Source organism: Sinocyclocheilus anshuiensis, unplaced genomic scaffold (assembly GCF_001515605.1).
Source record: "Sinocyclocheilus anshuiensis isolate Anshui unplaced genomic scaffold, SAMN03320099.WGS_v1.1 scaffold1316, whole genome shotgun sequence".
In the NCBI taxonomy this organism is placed as follows: Eukaryota; Metazoa; Chordata; class Actinopteri; order Cypriniformes; family Cyprinidae; genus Sinocyclocheilus; species Sinocyclocheilus anshuiensis.
In genome coordinates, this window is record NW_015542553.1 from 109,026 (window position 1) to 125,247 (window position 16,222).

A 16,222-nucleotide genomic window follows, 5' to 3' on the forward strand; every position below is an offset into this window, starting at 1 on the left:
TACTACTGTTCATAGTAGGTGCGCTTCTTCATTTTGACCACCAGATGGCAGTAACTGTGCAGAAAAGCTTTGCTTAATGAATCCAAATTCAGCACGTTTGTATTGAAAGAGGCTGTGAGATAGTAAACTGCACTTGCAATTGGGTTAAAACATAATATTGTACCAAAACATTCAAAAGAAGGGAAAATACATTTATTCAAAGAAAAAGTTATTTAGCTAGTGATTTTGTTTCGTCAGTGCTTGAAGACCAGCTTTGCAGATGCTAGACCTGCCGGTGCTCAATATCTGTGGTCCGTCGGGGCCTGGACTTGTAGAGGAAAGTTTATAAAAACACAGGCTCTCATTCATAAGTAACATAAACAGCCTCATGGCCTCTAAACCCCTTCAAACAAGTGCTCACCCTGTCTCTTTTTCTGATTCTGACTTTAAGTTGAGATCCTTTATGTCGTATTATCTTTGTTAGTCATCGCCTCAAAACACTTTAATCAAAGTAGACCTTTAAATTACAGTATCAAACCCCAAAAGGCCAGAATAAAAGGATTGATTAAGTGACTGGGTCGTAATGTTCACCTTAAATGATTACATTCTGGCATTCCAGCTGCTACCACATCCAGAAAATATTTCACGCTGTTCTGGCCTCAGAGAGCAGTGTGTTTTGTGTGCCTCAGCTATGGTGGTCACTGTTTAAATCTGTCAGGATGGGGTATGTTGTTTATACCTCAGTGTCAGCTGTGGTAAGCAAACGATGAGCAAGCGCAGTCTCCATTTTGGTCTGGATGTTAAATTGTTTGGAATTGAAAAACAATGCTCTGTCTTGTTTTCACAAGAATTCGGTTGTTGACATTGAGACCCCAGCGTCCTCTCCTCATCTTTAGCTTTATGAGATTTGTGAAGCTTGGCTGAAAACAAGCACTAAAGTTAACAAATCATCAAAGCGATACTGGAGTAATGTGATGAACTTCACAGATGAATCTCACGAAGAAATCTCTGGGTCATATCTCACCCCAAAATCAAAAGAAATAATAAGAAATTATATTTTGCATACATAAAACAAACCCTTTCACTTAATGTAATCTTGAGTGAAATTAGCACATTTTCTTCTGTAATTCTCATTACTGAAATAAAAAAAAAAAAATCTTATCATCATTATCATCCTGTGTGGACACAATGACACTTTATAAATTAAGTGATTTTTAAAGAAAATATTAAAATAATAAAATTAATTTAAATGTAAAAATGTTGTCCTTTTGAATGTTTTATTCATCAGAGAATTCAGAAAAAACGTGCTGCTATGTAAGCAGCTCTCTGACTAGAGTTATGAAAATGTAGCTTTGCATCACAGAAATAAATTGCACTGTAAAATATATTAAATAAAAAACAGTTATTTTAAATGTAAATAATATTTTACAATATTTCTGTATTTATTATATTTCTAGTCAAATAAGTTCAGCCTTGGTAAGCATAAGAAAAAAAAAAAATTGTAAAAAATCTACTGAATGATATATATGTGTGTGTGTATATATATATATACAGTGGGTACGGAAAGTATTCAGACCCCCTTAAATTTTTCACTCTTTGTTATATTGCAGCCATTTGCTAAAATCATTTAAGTTAATTTTTTTTCCTCATTAATGTACACACAGCACCCCATATTGACAGAATATACACACATTATTTCCACAAAATATCATTTTGTAATTCTTCCTTTTGACTTTGGGCTGAAATATGAGATTCACTCCTACATCCCGGTGTCCTAAATTTTATTCTACGATGGCAGGAACGTGGCACACAAATCTGTTTGGCGTCACTCCGCAGGGCAAACATATTGATCTGTGGAAACCACTAGCTAAATTATCAACAACTGACAGGCAACAGAGATCGAGAGCAATTGTTGGAGGCAATATTTCCAGTGTTTTAACATTTCAGAGAGGGACTCGGCCAACTGAAATAAACACCCAATCAATTGAGCTCACAAGATTTTAGCCGTGCTGTTTTTTCCCCTTAATTTCATTCCCACAGTCTCTTGATGCTATTTTCATGTATCATCTACAATCGTAACATAATGTTTTGCCTATGAAAATGCCAAGGTGCTTTCCAATGGGAATTTTCATTGGATGGGTTTGAAATTAAAAGCTCTTGTAAAAACTATTGTGTGCTCTGCTATGATGAGGAGTTATTTGGTTGCCATGGTGAAGGAAAGCTCGTTATTTTTAATGGTTCTACGCTCGGTGCTACAGAGCCTTAAGCAATGGCACTGACAAACTGCCAGCCTCAGCAAATGCTCTGTGTGGGGCATGTTATAAGAGTGAAAGCGCCATACACACACTCACATACATACCTGCGAAGTGCGAACGCTGGCACACGTAGACATCTTCAACAGAAATCACCTCCAACAGTCTGCCCTCTTCTGGAGGTGGCCTGTAAACAAACATATTTATTAACCACCTTCAGCCCACAGATCAGATTTTGTATCTAACTATAATTGATTGTATGAGATCTTGTCATTTAGGCTGGAGGACAGAAGGAACAGCTGGGATGGAGACTTGTAACAGAATCAGGGAATAATAAATGTCTCTCAGCTCCACCCTCAGCAGGAGACACGTCCATCCATCACTGCCAATGAAAGATGGCCAGAAAGCCCTGCAGTCTTCACTTCTCCATTTTTTAAATCCATCTTTCCTCTTATCCTTATCTTACTGTGATTTTGCCAAGTACGACATGTTCCTGGATTAATATTGTTGATACTGGAACAACATTTCTTAGTTTGAACCAAAAAGATTTTAGTAATAGCTCCATAAAAGATGACAAAGCACCAGAATGTAGCATAAAGACCATCCTTACTGCTATGTTTAGGATAGTTTTGTCATCATTTACTCACTCTCCACTTGTTCCAAACCTGTATGAGTTTCTTTCTTTAGCTGAGCACAAATGAAGATATTTTGAAGAATGTTGGTAACCAAACAAGTCTCCGGTAGCCACTGACTTTCATAGTACTGTTTTCCATACTATGGAAGTCAATGGCTACCAGCAACTGTTTGGTTATCAACATTCTTTAAAATATCTTTTTTATGTTGAAAAGAAGAAGAATTTTCATTTTGGGGTGAAGTTAGAGCCAGACACTTTTTTGAGAAATCACGTTTTTGTTTACTGGAGACTACTGGCAATTTTTTATATACCATAACTGTCAGATTTTATGTTCTGTTTAACATATATTTAAAAGTGATCTGGAAAAGATGCCAGCAACTGTTTGGTTATCAATGATCTTTACGATGTTCTTTTTTGCGCAACAGAACAGGTTTGGAACAACTTGAGGGCAAGTAAATGATGACAGATTTTTCTTTTTTGGTTGAATTATCCATTTTGAAACCACATGATAGCTTTGAACAGATCAAAATGTAAGACAGGCCTAGCACTGATACTGGGAAAATGAAGCTGATTAACGCTCAGTCCTGTTAGAGCTATGTTGATTTATACATCCGCCTTATACTGAAGCATAAATTCATACTCATAACACAGGTCTATTTCTGTGCACATATGCTGCTTCAGTGAAACAGGCTTGATGCATTAGCTCTGGAGCTGTCTGATGGGTGCTGGGAAGGATCTGACCTGATGTCCCTTCAGCAGGAGGAACGGTACAGGTCACACTTGCTGCCCGTTGTTGCTCATGCTCCAGTTCACCAGAAAAGTGGGCAGAAAACATGAGTCGATGTACTAAGCAAACAGAAAGATGGTCTTCATGTGCTTTTAAGTATCACAGTTCTCTGATATTTACACACATGATGACTTCTCTCCAATGCATGGCCTGATGGGCAAAGCGTTCAATGCATTCACGCTTCCGAATATCTGCAGAACGAGTAAGTTATTCGAGTATTTTCACAATTTTATGAATATTGTGTATTCAGATGAATCATTCAACATGCTAATTTTCACACACTATATAGTATAGATGACATATTTGGACTTGGGCTAAGTAAACAATTTCTTTTTTAGATGTTTTATTATCTGCCAGGGCAGAAAATTGTAAGTCTGAAAAGTAACAGCATGACTTTTGTTGATTGCTGCACAATTTGAGATGTCATTGATGTCCATAGCATAAACGCTAAAGGTGCAGTCACATTTAGCATTGTTTTTGCAGACAAATTCCAGTCATTTCATTAGGAATCCACACAACTGAGAAATTAGCGTGAAGATTTCCCCATATATTTTCCTCAACATCAGGTTCAAGTTGGTCACATGGATCCACCGCACTGACCAGCTGAAAGTTGTTCGGTTTGACAGTGAATTTTCCTTACAAAATTTCACAGAAAATCCACTAATGTGACCACACCTTAGCCCTATGAGAAACAGTGATAGTCTTGTTTGTCTTAGCAGCCATGACTACCCTGTTGGGAAAAAAAAACAGTATGCTGGTTAGATACGTTTTGAAGTATGGTAGCCGGTTTGAGCTGGTTTAAGCTGGTCCTTAGTTGGTCACGAGCTGGTTTAAGCTGGTCATGTGCTGGTCCTAAGCAACTAGCTCCTGCTCAGGACCAGCTCATAACCAGCTTATAACAAGCTCAGGACCAGCTTAAACCAGCTCATGACCAACTAAAGGCCAGCTTAAACCAGCTGCCATGCTTCAAAACATACCTAACCAGCATATGCTGTTTTTTTTTTCAACAGGGTAATAATATTTAAAAAGGGTTTAGAACAAAACAAACAGACTCATAAACCTAATTCACCATTGAAAAACTGCAAAACTTGCAGTTACCCGTCAAATATCAGTTATCGAAACACACTGGTTGACTTGACTTGCTGACAAGTTCAAGATAAGAGCACAATGATGCACTGGTTATCACTCAAGTGCATCCGCATTTCATTCTCCATCAAAACGATTCAAGAAGGAAGATGGAGATTGGATAAACGCATATCTGGGCCACACATGAAGAAAGTGGTTTCACTTCAGATGTATCAGCTGATAAGATCTGTCCTTACTGTGACTGGGTCCTCTTACCGCTAAAGAGACACTCATCTAGCGCTATTGTTGAGCCGCTATCAGCTTTACACTACTATTTTGCTCTGAGCAGCTGCGGTCAATGTACCTTCAGCGTCCTTTTGTTGCGGCCTTTCAGAGCAGCAAAAGAAGACTGGAACCAATATCTATTGGAATCATCCTAAATATTTTAGTCTCTCCAGGTTAATGTAGGTCCTATGAAAATAACTCTTTCTGAAGAGATGGGGCTTTGCGTTAACTAGCGCCATGAACGCCACACATGACGATTAAAGAGCTAAAGGTGAAGTTTCCGTTTGATGTGGGGAGACAGAGACAATGATACTCATTATCGCTGGCGCTGCAAATGTCTCCACCTCTGGATTGGATCAGGCGCTAACAGGTTGACATGAGGGTAATTTCAAGCTCATCTGGGGTAATTGAAGAGCAGCCATATAGACCAGATTTATAGGCTACATTTTATGGCCAGATGATAACTTTCTCTCATCTGCTGCACTGTGGGACTGTTAGGCTTGGCTCTTTGCCTTAAATTAAAGGAGGTTTGGAAGAATGAGAATAAAAATACAACTCTAAACCACTGACATCAAATCCTGATCTGTGAGGTCTTATGGGGTCAACGCCAAAACCGATGTCCCATGATAAGAACTCATATGCCAGAACTAATTTTAATGCTCTTTTCTGAGAACTGACAAGGATAAACATTGGTAAAGCTTTGCGATCTTCTTGTGAAGATGATTCAATTCCAGTTGGGAGGGTCACATGTAATTTCACACTACATGGGGAAAGTTGTCACAATGGAACCTGCCAATAACAGTTAGACTTACTGAACTATATTCATTTTGGAAACTTTCCTGTGTGACAATTAGCCTTTTTCCTGCATTTCTCATGACTGGAACAACTGCAGAGAGAGGAATCTAGAGAAAAGTACAATTATAAATCATATTTTTATTTTTTCTTCTTCTTCTTCCAAATCACCTCAATCCAGTAATGAAAAGCTGTCTAATTGTAGTGTCTGAAGCGGTCGAACAGGGAAACGAAGCGTATGTGTATTGGTTGGCCACCATAGCGACCGTCCGAACAGAAGAAAAAATGAATTACCTCCATAAGTACATTTAACTAAAGAGATAATTGAATCTTGGCTTAGGCCTTTGAACAGCATGGCTCTTAGCAGAGATTGTTATCTATTGGGATATGGATGGATCTCAAATGCTTATTGAGCTGTTTTAAAAGGGGAAATCCTTCAAACTGATGTAGACGCTGACAGACATGAACAAAACACTGTGGTCCTTCTAGATTACTGACTATAAATATAAAATAGTTGTGTGAAAACACAGTACTTTTAAAGCACAAATGACATAACATCTGACAAGATGGGAAGTTAAATGATATATATCACAAACAATTACAAAGAAATGGCAAACAACACCAAAGAAATTTTAAACTAGGAAATTGATATGTTTTTATTTAAATCTAGTGTTCTGCACATGTCTAGTGTTCTAAACTGTGATAGGTAAGTTTAGGGGTATGGGTTGGGTTAGGTGAAAATAATGAAAATATCATTAACTGATAGAAAATCAGTCTATGTGGTGTGTGTGTGTGAGAATGTACAGTCAGTTGATTATAATTGTAAAATAAAATCCTTTAGGGTCATACAAGACCCTGTTGGGGTTTATTTTGCAATAATGAATAGGCGACAGTACATTATCCCTTACATATTTAGTAGTGTGGAATGTACTAAATATTACAGAAAGGCTAAATGTGACAGAAAAACATACACAAATGATGTCTGTGTGAATAAATATGTTCTAATGTGTCCATCTTTGACATGCAGCACAGTCTCTCACTCAAACGACAGTGTGACCATTATCTCCCCTCCGCATTAAGCCAGTGCACCAGGCATCAATTCAATACAAAGCCTTACGCCCTATATATCTGGCCTGGATCAATGCATTGACTCTTTATGCACTCACAAAAGCAGAAAGGATGAGAGTGGAACAAACGGCCCACATTCCCACGCAGTCACTTGGGCATCCTGTAGGACAGCACGGGGTCCTGACGCACGTGCATCTGCTCACACGCCCAACCGACACAATCAGCCTGCGATCTCATGACCACGAGACGTGTTTGAAGCAGTGCCGCCGGAGATGACACGACGACGAGATCTCTGTGAGAAAAGGTTGGAATGAGTCCCTGAGGAGAACAGCTGAGGAAGGGGAATGCTTTGTACAAGATACAGGGATACAGTGATATACTTGAACATGTGACAGTGCTATCCACACAAAGGTCATGTTTATTTGATTTCAAATACACAGAGAGCATTTTATTGACTATTTATAGGTGTTTCTGATGTTTCTACAGGCTGTCAAACTCCAAAAAGGACAAAAATCATTGTAAAGCACTGAATATGCCTCATCATATGAATGAGCATTAAATTCTGAATTTAAATTATTTTTGACATTTTTGGGGGCATAAAGTCAAACATGTCAGATAAAGAAAACAAAACCCTCATTAAATCCATGAAAAGCACAAGTACACAGTCAAAAAAAAAAAAAAAACGAAATATATATATATATATATATATATATATATATATATTGTTGTGAATAAATGATTAGAGTACATTTTACAAGAAAACATTCTTTCAGTTTTTATACTTCATAATTTCACTTTTAATTCAATGTGTTATTTGCCGTTTCTTTGTAATTGTGTGTAAAATTACTAGCAAGTTCTTAATAAAAAGTTTCTACACCAATTTTTTATAGTCTACACTATAAAAATATTTTTTGCAGTGGTAAAACAAAAACAGTGATTATATGTTTTACAAGAAAATACTATTTCTAGTATTTTCTACTTAAAATATTTCATGTTCAATTGTGGTTTCTTTGTATTTCTTTGTGTAATTTACTAGCTATTTCTGCGTGAAAAGTGTTTCAAGTGTTTCAAGTGAATCCTACACCTTTTTTTTTCAGTGTATTGAATAATAATAGTATTTTAACAGAACTGCTTCACTGCTTATTATTATTTTAATAATCTGACTTTTTGACAAGACAAGGTTAGTTCAGGTTGTAAAATGTCATGTGGTGCAGCTGCTCGAAAAATTTATAATTACTGATATTTGTAAAATGTACTATTGACCTGGTATTTTTTATTTTTTTTACAGTAAATAAGATGTGTACACTCAAACTTACCATTTTTGGCTATAACAAATCTTTTGCATTCCACAGAAGAAATAAAGTCATACAGGTTTGGAACGACATGAGGGCGAGTAAATTATGACAATTTTCATTTTTGGGTGAAATAAGGCTCATAAGTCAGTGTTAATGGCATATACGAAATGAATGTAATGTTAGAGAATAAAACCACATATTGCGTCACAAAATTTCCTCAAACAGATGCAAATAGACAGAGGCTTGAAAACTAAGTACTTCAATGCAACATTCTCATAAAAGGTCTCCACAAGCTAATGAGTTTGCCTCTCTTGTTTATGATCTGTGGCTGGACTCAAGCTTGAATCCATTACAGCAAAGACGCAAAACCCACAATTAAAGCCATGCCTTTCAAATTCGTTTACGAATCACAAGAAACCAGGTGATCCACAGCATATGTATCAAAGAAAAGACTAGATCCAAAATAAGACTGACCTAACTGAGTTTTCTATATCAGTACCTTTTTATTTAAGTGTTTCACTATGATTTTAAATTCTGCATTGGAAGATTTGCTTAATTAGATCACAGTTTATCCAGCAATCGAGTCCCGTGTTTAATTCAGCCCAGAAAGATTGGATCATTATGTTGACTGCAGTAGATTAAACACATGTGTGTAAATGATTTTTGATGATTGCCATTAAGAAGTACATTGACGGGGTGATTAAATAACGCTTACATGAGTTATGAAAGGTTAACTTCTAAGGGGGAGAAAAAACTGTTTTTTTTTATACTAAACCTGTTGTGGTGGGCTTGTGTATTACCATCAGAGCAACTCACCCTCAAGCTCAGCTCAAGTGCCTTGAAACTGCTAAACAATGAGCCAGGTTGTGCTTGCTGCTAGCAGATTTTGAGTAATGCGCCTAAATTAACATGTGATAGTGATTTAATGCTCAACACTTTCCCAGTGTGTGTGAATGGCCTAGTGGACTTGCACAAAAGCAGCTTCATGGATCAGTCATTAGCACACCATTACGGTTGCTTTTATGGGCGCTGTCAGCCAGTCCCCATTATGAGCTGAAGTGAAAGGAGGAATCAATCTAAGGAGGAAAACGCTTTTTCCTGAATCAAAGCAGACATTTATCTGAGTGTCCAGAAAGAGCTGCAAGTTAACAGCTTAATCTGAATGTCATTTGTCCATATTCACAGAGAAACTCTTTCTATTCCATATTGTCACAGAAATACAATGGCATCCATTCTGAGAATCTGACAGTCTGAGAAGAGATTGTAAAACAACAAAAATTAATACTTTTGAATTATATTTTGGTGCAGCCAGTTACCCAGCATGCCTTGCAGCAGGCTCTGAAGAGATTGAGTTCGGACTGAATTCTCGCGTTACCGACCTAAAAAGTGTAAAACGAGTTTGTGGTGGTGTTTATAGGAATCTGTATTCTAGAATTTGCTGTATTTTTGCAGGATGCGTTTATGTGGTTACCCTCATTTAAATCTACAGTGCCAAAATTGTAGTGCTGGGTTGTCATTCATTCATTTTATTTTAATAATCTCATACTGATGATATCATTAAAATATTCTAATTTTATTTTGAGGAATATGACATCACAAAAAAAATATCTTTTGTATGTTTTAATATTTGTATGTACTGTATATGGTACGAGCTGTTTTGTTGAGTAATCATATTTAAATCATCTGATTCAGTTCATGTTGTTTGAGTATATTAGTGTGTTTTTCAGGTAATGTTATGAATGAGTTAGCTGTAGTTGCTTAGATTATTTTTATAGCATTTGGTGTACGAGTAATGATGGAAAAAAGTGAGCTTCTGAAAAAATTGTTTTAGAGAAAGAAAAGAATGAATAATACTTTTGGAGCTTTTAAAAAAAGTTTTCCACCTGAAGAAATAGGCTTGTTTGAGATGCGCCTCGCCTTGCCTGAAATGTAGGTGAGAGTAGGCGGCTGCAGTGAGGGGAGGAGTGAAATAAGCGCAGTCAAGTGCACAATCCGACACAGCCGCCTCGCCGTCGCGAGAGTTTTTCTGCACACGTCAGCATGTATTATAAATAAAATTATTAATATAAATTATATTCATCATTTGTCTTGTATGAAATTATTTGTTTTACAATAACAGCTGTGTTTGGTTTATATTATCTTAACATGATCTGGTATTATAGTTATTTTTAGTACATTGTATATTTAATTTATACACTTATAAAATATTATTATTTGTAAAATCATGTTTGTTCCATTAAGTAATATTTTAAGCGTAAGTAGTGGTAAGACATGTTGGCGTTAAATATCATTAAATATGAAGTGCATGAATAATTTGTATTCCTTCATTCATTTTGTTTTTGTTTTGTGTTTTTATTAAGAGAGCTTGGCTAATTAGGCTAATTAGAGATAATTAGCCTAATAAAAACTAATTTTTCTATTAAACACACCTGTTTACCATTAAAACTGAACCTAAATTATAAAATCACCTTGAGATCATTTAAAACCTTTAGACATTGGTTTATAGGTTTGTGATATCAATGGCCTCTAGGAGTGAACCATCAACATTTCAAAACAGTATGATTTAACATCACATCACATGACTTGGTCAGTTTGATACGTGCTCTGAAACACAGATTTGAAACAAAATATTTGTAAATGTTTTTTAAGCTTCATTAATTAGTTTAGAAAAAACATGTTTTTCAAAAGATCACACAAAATCAGTCAAAACAATATATTAGACATCGGTACATGGGTTCACATTAAGGTCATCGCCACCTAGTGGCAAATAATAAAAATTATAAAAAAAGCTTTGAAACAATATAACATAACAAAAGCTGATTTGCTGAAATCACATGACTTGGCCAGTTTGATACGCTGTAAGCCCTAGTCGTAAATAGTTTCGAAGCTTCATGGAGCAGTGATTTGAAAGTGCACAACACTGGAAAAATGGAGCTTTTTAAAAGAATTTGAATTGGAATCAATTGTACCGATTCCTTCACAAAACGACTCACTATTTCGAAACACTCAAAACACCACACACTAGCGAAACCTGCTGGTTAAAATGTGCAAATTCAATGAGAACTCAGCCCAAACATATAATTATTTTACAAACCACTTGCAAATGTCTTCATGAAAGTATAATCTATTAAATTAAAGCTACAAATCATTAAATACCATTAAATATGAAGCTGTATAATTTGTGTTCTTGCAGTGCTTGTTTAGAGTGTTTTTAGAAGGTCTTGGCTAATCAGGCCAAGTAGAGACAATTAACTATCAATTCACTCTCCTTTTTTCATTATTCACATGTGTTTGTCATTAAAACTGACCTACATTTTAAAACTGACACGAGATCAGTTAAAACCATATGTTAGAAATTGGTGCACTTTGGGATCAATGCCCCCTAGTGGCAAACGATCTAAATTATAAAACGTTCTGAAACGTTATGACGTAACAAAGTCTTGTTTGCTGGCATCACATGATTTTGCTAGTTCGATACGCACTGCGAAACACTGATTTGAAACAAAAGTTATAAAAGCTGCAGAACTTCATGAAGCAGCGGTTCAAAATGGCCCAGTACTAGAAAAACTGAGCTTTTCAAAACTGAATCAATCGTACCAATGCTTCACAAAATGACTCATCGTTTCAAAGCGCTCAAAACCTGCTGGTCAAAACATGTAAATGCGATTACCAATTTAGACATTGGTTCATATCAAGGTCCAAGGCCCCCTAGTGGCAAACCATGTAAATTATAAAAAGTTTCGAAGCACTAGGATATAACAAAGCCTTGTTTGCTGAAATGGCCAGTTTAATACGTTAACTTGGCCGGTCTGATACATGTTTTGAACCAATGGTTCAAATAAAACATTTATGTTTTTAAAGCGTTATGAAAAAGTGCTTTGAAAGCGCCCACTGTTAATGCATACAGTGGATGCAACATAAAATGTGGGTGCTGTTGTCATTAAAACAAACAATTCAAATTATGCTCAACATTTTTGCATTTCATTTTAAAAAGAATGCAAAATAGAAGCATTTTCACCATCAATCTCAAGCATTTTGGATCCACTGCACATCCTCCACTACGTGAGCCAATAAACCCTCTTTCACTACTGCAAGTATTCATGGATATTCTCAGATGGTCTACCCAAAAATTCCGGATGACTTCACATTTCCATTCTTGCAACATAATTGCCATATATCAGCAAACGGAGGAAGCACATGCCACAACAGAACAGCAATCTGTCTGTCCACTGCAGAGCCAAATGATAATGGCAGCATGTTTCGTATTTCAGGCCTCTGAGAACATGCAGCTACATCTGTGATCAGAGCTCCACTCACACGATTCGCTTTGGCTCCAGGCATCCATTCCGTGTCAGACGTGAATCGAGGGTCAGTTATTTAGAAATGTAATAAAGAGGATCTGTCTTTAATTAAATATACCCATCAAAGCTTTGAGGTCTAGTACCTGGGTTTTGTTCCCAGAATGCACTCTGGCATGTTATGTGTATTTATTATTTCAGTTAGCTTTGGAGACACTGCACTGACCTCCAGCCACAGAGTGTTTTAATGTCTCACAGAGATCCAAGTATAGACTAATTAAACACAGAGTGGTTGGTCACTTGACTGCATCAGGAGGCGAAAGCTGCTTCGAATCCCTGTGGCAATATTTTATTTTTATCTCTTGCAGACAAAAGGAAGAAAAGATGGTGCTATTCTGCCTGTGTTCACATGACAAAGACACAAAATGACATCTTGCCTGCACTGTGGAAAAACTTATAACGGCAACTGATGCTCATCTTTCTTTCAACACAGTCTTTTGTCAGATTACATTAGTTGACTGTAGATCTGAATAATCTACTCTCATATGCAATCTTTAAGAATATGTACTCAAAAAATGCTGTTACTTTTGCAATTTACTTAATTTGTGTTGAGATTACATAAATTGCTTTAACTGAAATTGGGAAGTGGGTTTCTAGTTCCCATCATGCTTTCCCATCATGTCATATCCCTTTTAAGTTTTGATGAATATTAAATTGATTACATAGCTGGATGCTCTTGTAGAGGAGTGAAGCTACATCAATATTACCCAAATACCCAGCATGCTTTGCATGGGACTAGATTGAAAGAGTAAAAATTTAAATTAGGCGTTATTTAATGTGTTTTTGACAATAATAAGAAAAGGAGCAGACTTGTTAGTGTTTAATGCTCTGATATGTCAGGATTTAGAAGAGTATTTGTTAAGGTTGTGGGGGGATCACCATTGTGCTGAAGATTTGTGCTCAAATTGAGGATGGGTACATAACAACTATCACTTAAATCAGGGATTCTCAAATCTGGCCCACGAGATCCACTTTTCTGCAGAGTTTTAGCTCTAACCCTAATCAAATACACCTGAGCATACTAATCAATGAGTTTGATCAGGGTTGGAGCTAAATTCTGCAGCGCATTTAGATTTGAGGAACCCTGGCTTAAATGAATGATTACTGATTTAAATCTGCTGTTAACAGCTATATTTAATATTCTGTCGTCTGACATGTCTGTTTCTACATCTTCAAGCATGGACAAAATGCTCTAGTTCCTCAACTCAAAAACATTCACTTAAGAAACTATCGGCTTTGCATGCAAACTGTAAATGTGATTAATGCCAATTAAAGCACATAAGGTAATGCGTCTGTCCTAAAGGAACTAAATGACATTAACTGGCTCCATATCATGTCTGTACAGTGTAAGCCACTCACTTTAATGCATCTATTTGCATAACGTGCTGCAAATTCCCCCGTGTGGGTGTCTGTCTTATCTGCTCTAACCTTGTAAAAGGTTGTCAGCTCTTTGAACATGCTTACACCCAACAAAGGCATTCATGAATCTGAATTAATTTAACTTGAATTTAGCTGATTGATGCGAACATGTACCTACAGATACAGCATATTATGATGAGGCAGCTGCCCATAATGAGCTTAAGCGGACTATCCATACTAAGGTTACAACATATGCCTCTATTATACAGCAAATAGAAAAAATCAGACAAAGACTGAAATTATAATTGGAGAAATAAGGCTTAGATTTCACGACTACACAAAATATAAATATATATATATATATATATATTATATAGGAGTTTATACATCATAATTATATAAATATAAATAAATAATAAATAATATATAAATATATATTTCAAAACTTAAATTAATGGTCATTTCCTTATAAATAATTATGTAAATGTATTTATTCATAATAAATATGTATTTTAAAAGCATGATACAACATGTTGGATTTCAAAAATTTGGTGAAAATAATATTTAATAACTGGTTTCAGTAATGAATTTCCTATTCCTATTATTAAAAGAAACTAGATACAACACATTTCAATATTTATTGAATTTAATTTAATTACCCATGTGTAATAAAATATATACATATTCTAATTCAAACCTTCCAAATTATTTTCTACATTTTCCTGATTTTAACACCAATTATGGAGATTGATCTTTTGTAACAACCTACTAATAATTGAATGCTGAAATATTCCTTTTCAGTTATTATGATTACTACAAAGATTATGTGATCCGATGCTCTTGGAAGGTTGCAAAACTACATCAGCATTTTATAATCCAAATTCATTAGGTTAAATTTTCCATAATAACTGCAGGCGGTGTACTTGAACATTGTAGATTTCACTCAAATCAGCATATTTTCAGAACTTTAAAAAAAAGGAATAGGTCTACTGTACTGTTTGTGGATAACAGGCAATCTGAGTGGTTAAAGAGAACAACCAAACTCACCAAATACTGTGAAATGATGCCACAAATGCACACAGTGTCCCATCATAAAACAGAGAAAAGCATGACAATCTACAATAGCATAAAAGAATTCCACATATATGTTTTAAGTCCAAGCACTATGGGCCATTGAAAAAGGAGGCCATATGTTCTGGATTAACAATCAAAGTTTATGCAAGAAAAAGCGCCATTATGTTCAATTTGTTTGCCAATTAGTTTCTGAGGCAAACCCACTCATCAGAATGGAAAACCTGAGCAGGTCAGACCTCTGAGAGGCCCTGCGCTCATAGTCACCCAGTAAGTCTCGCCCTTGACCTCGCAGAGCAAGGGATTGTGGGTAGGCCACTTTTGTTGAGGATGCCCCATCCCCTCCCCCCTGTGGATTTGCAAATGGCTGACAGAAGGAGATTGATTGATTGCAGTGAGAAGTTAATCTGTCCCAGGACCCGTTAAGCACACGGCTTCCCAGCACACTGGGGCGGCTCTGAATCAAGAGGGCCATCTACAGATTGCAGGGCAACATTGGTGCAATTGGAGGCTGACCTTTCTGAGTGTCCTACACAGTAATAATCAATACCGTCCCCTGCCTTACTACAGGACATAAGAGATGATGAATTCATTATCAATTGACTTCCTTTTGTGGATTAGTCAGACAGAAGAGGGAAACATAGAGGATGAATCTTAAGGGATCCGAAAGGACACTTCCACTTAAATAGTACAAACCAACCGGTGTTGCCAACATGGACATTTATTATGCTACTATGCTGCAGTATATTAACCATACTAATCATACTAATGCTATTATGTTTATTAATCTGAATTATTTGCAAATGTTCTTGTTCTAAACCTACCTTCTCAGGCTCAGATGGATGATTAATTTAAAAAAGGAACGGAGTGGAGAAAAAGGAGACTTTTAGTCCATGTGTGTTAGCTTTGAAGTCATCTATATGCTGGAGTATTCCAAAAAAAATGAAAATGTCCCTGCCTCTAATACCACCTGCATGTATGTGTGGTAACTAAAGCCTATTGGATATTTTTTCGCTGTTCAGTAAGTCCCGCCCAAACATCCTGTTTCGGGTGGAATTATTATGAATTGTTGTGATCCATTTGGTTTATAGTAAAATATACTGTACATATTCCTTTTTATCAATGGACAATATCAGTTGTCCTTGTGGGCAACGCTCTGACATGCAGTGCGGTTGCAACATGGATGACCTGACATTGAATCTCGGTTTGTGGTCTTTTCCAATTTGGGCCCACTCTTTCTCTCTCACTTTGTTTCCTACTGTCCTATCTGTATAAAA

The 16,222-nt window shown here is 36.3% G+C and overlaps 1 long non-coding RNA gene across 2 annotated transcripts; it reads right to left on the bottom strand.

Annotated features, from left to right (window-relative positions):
• Window positions 1-2,355: 2,355 nt before the first annotated feature.
• LOC107694258 (uncharacterized) lies at window positions 2,356-15,862 on the bottom strand. 2 transcript variants are annotated; one of them, XR_001634842.1, is made up of 3 exons: window positions 15,770-15,862; window positions 6,961-7,154; window positions 2,356-2,418 (listed from the first exon to the last, which is right to left on the bottom strand). It is a non-coding gene; the product is annotated as an uncharacterized LOC107694258 (long non-coding RNA). The 2 variants fall into 2 exon arrangements; XR_001634843.1 differs by lacking the exon at window positions 2,356-2,418 and adding an exon at window positions 3,732-3,843.
• Window positions 15,863-16,222: the final 360 nt, after the last annotated feature.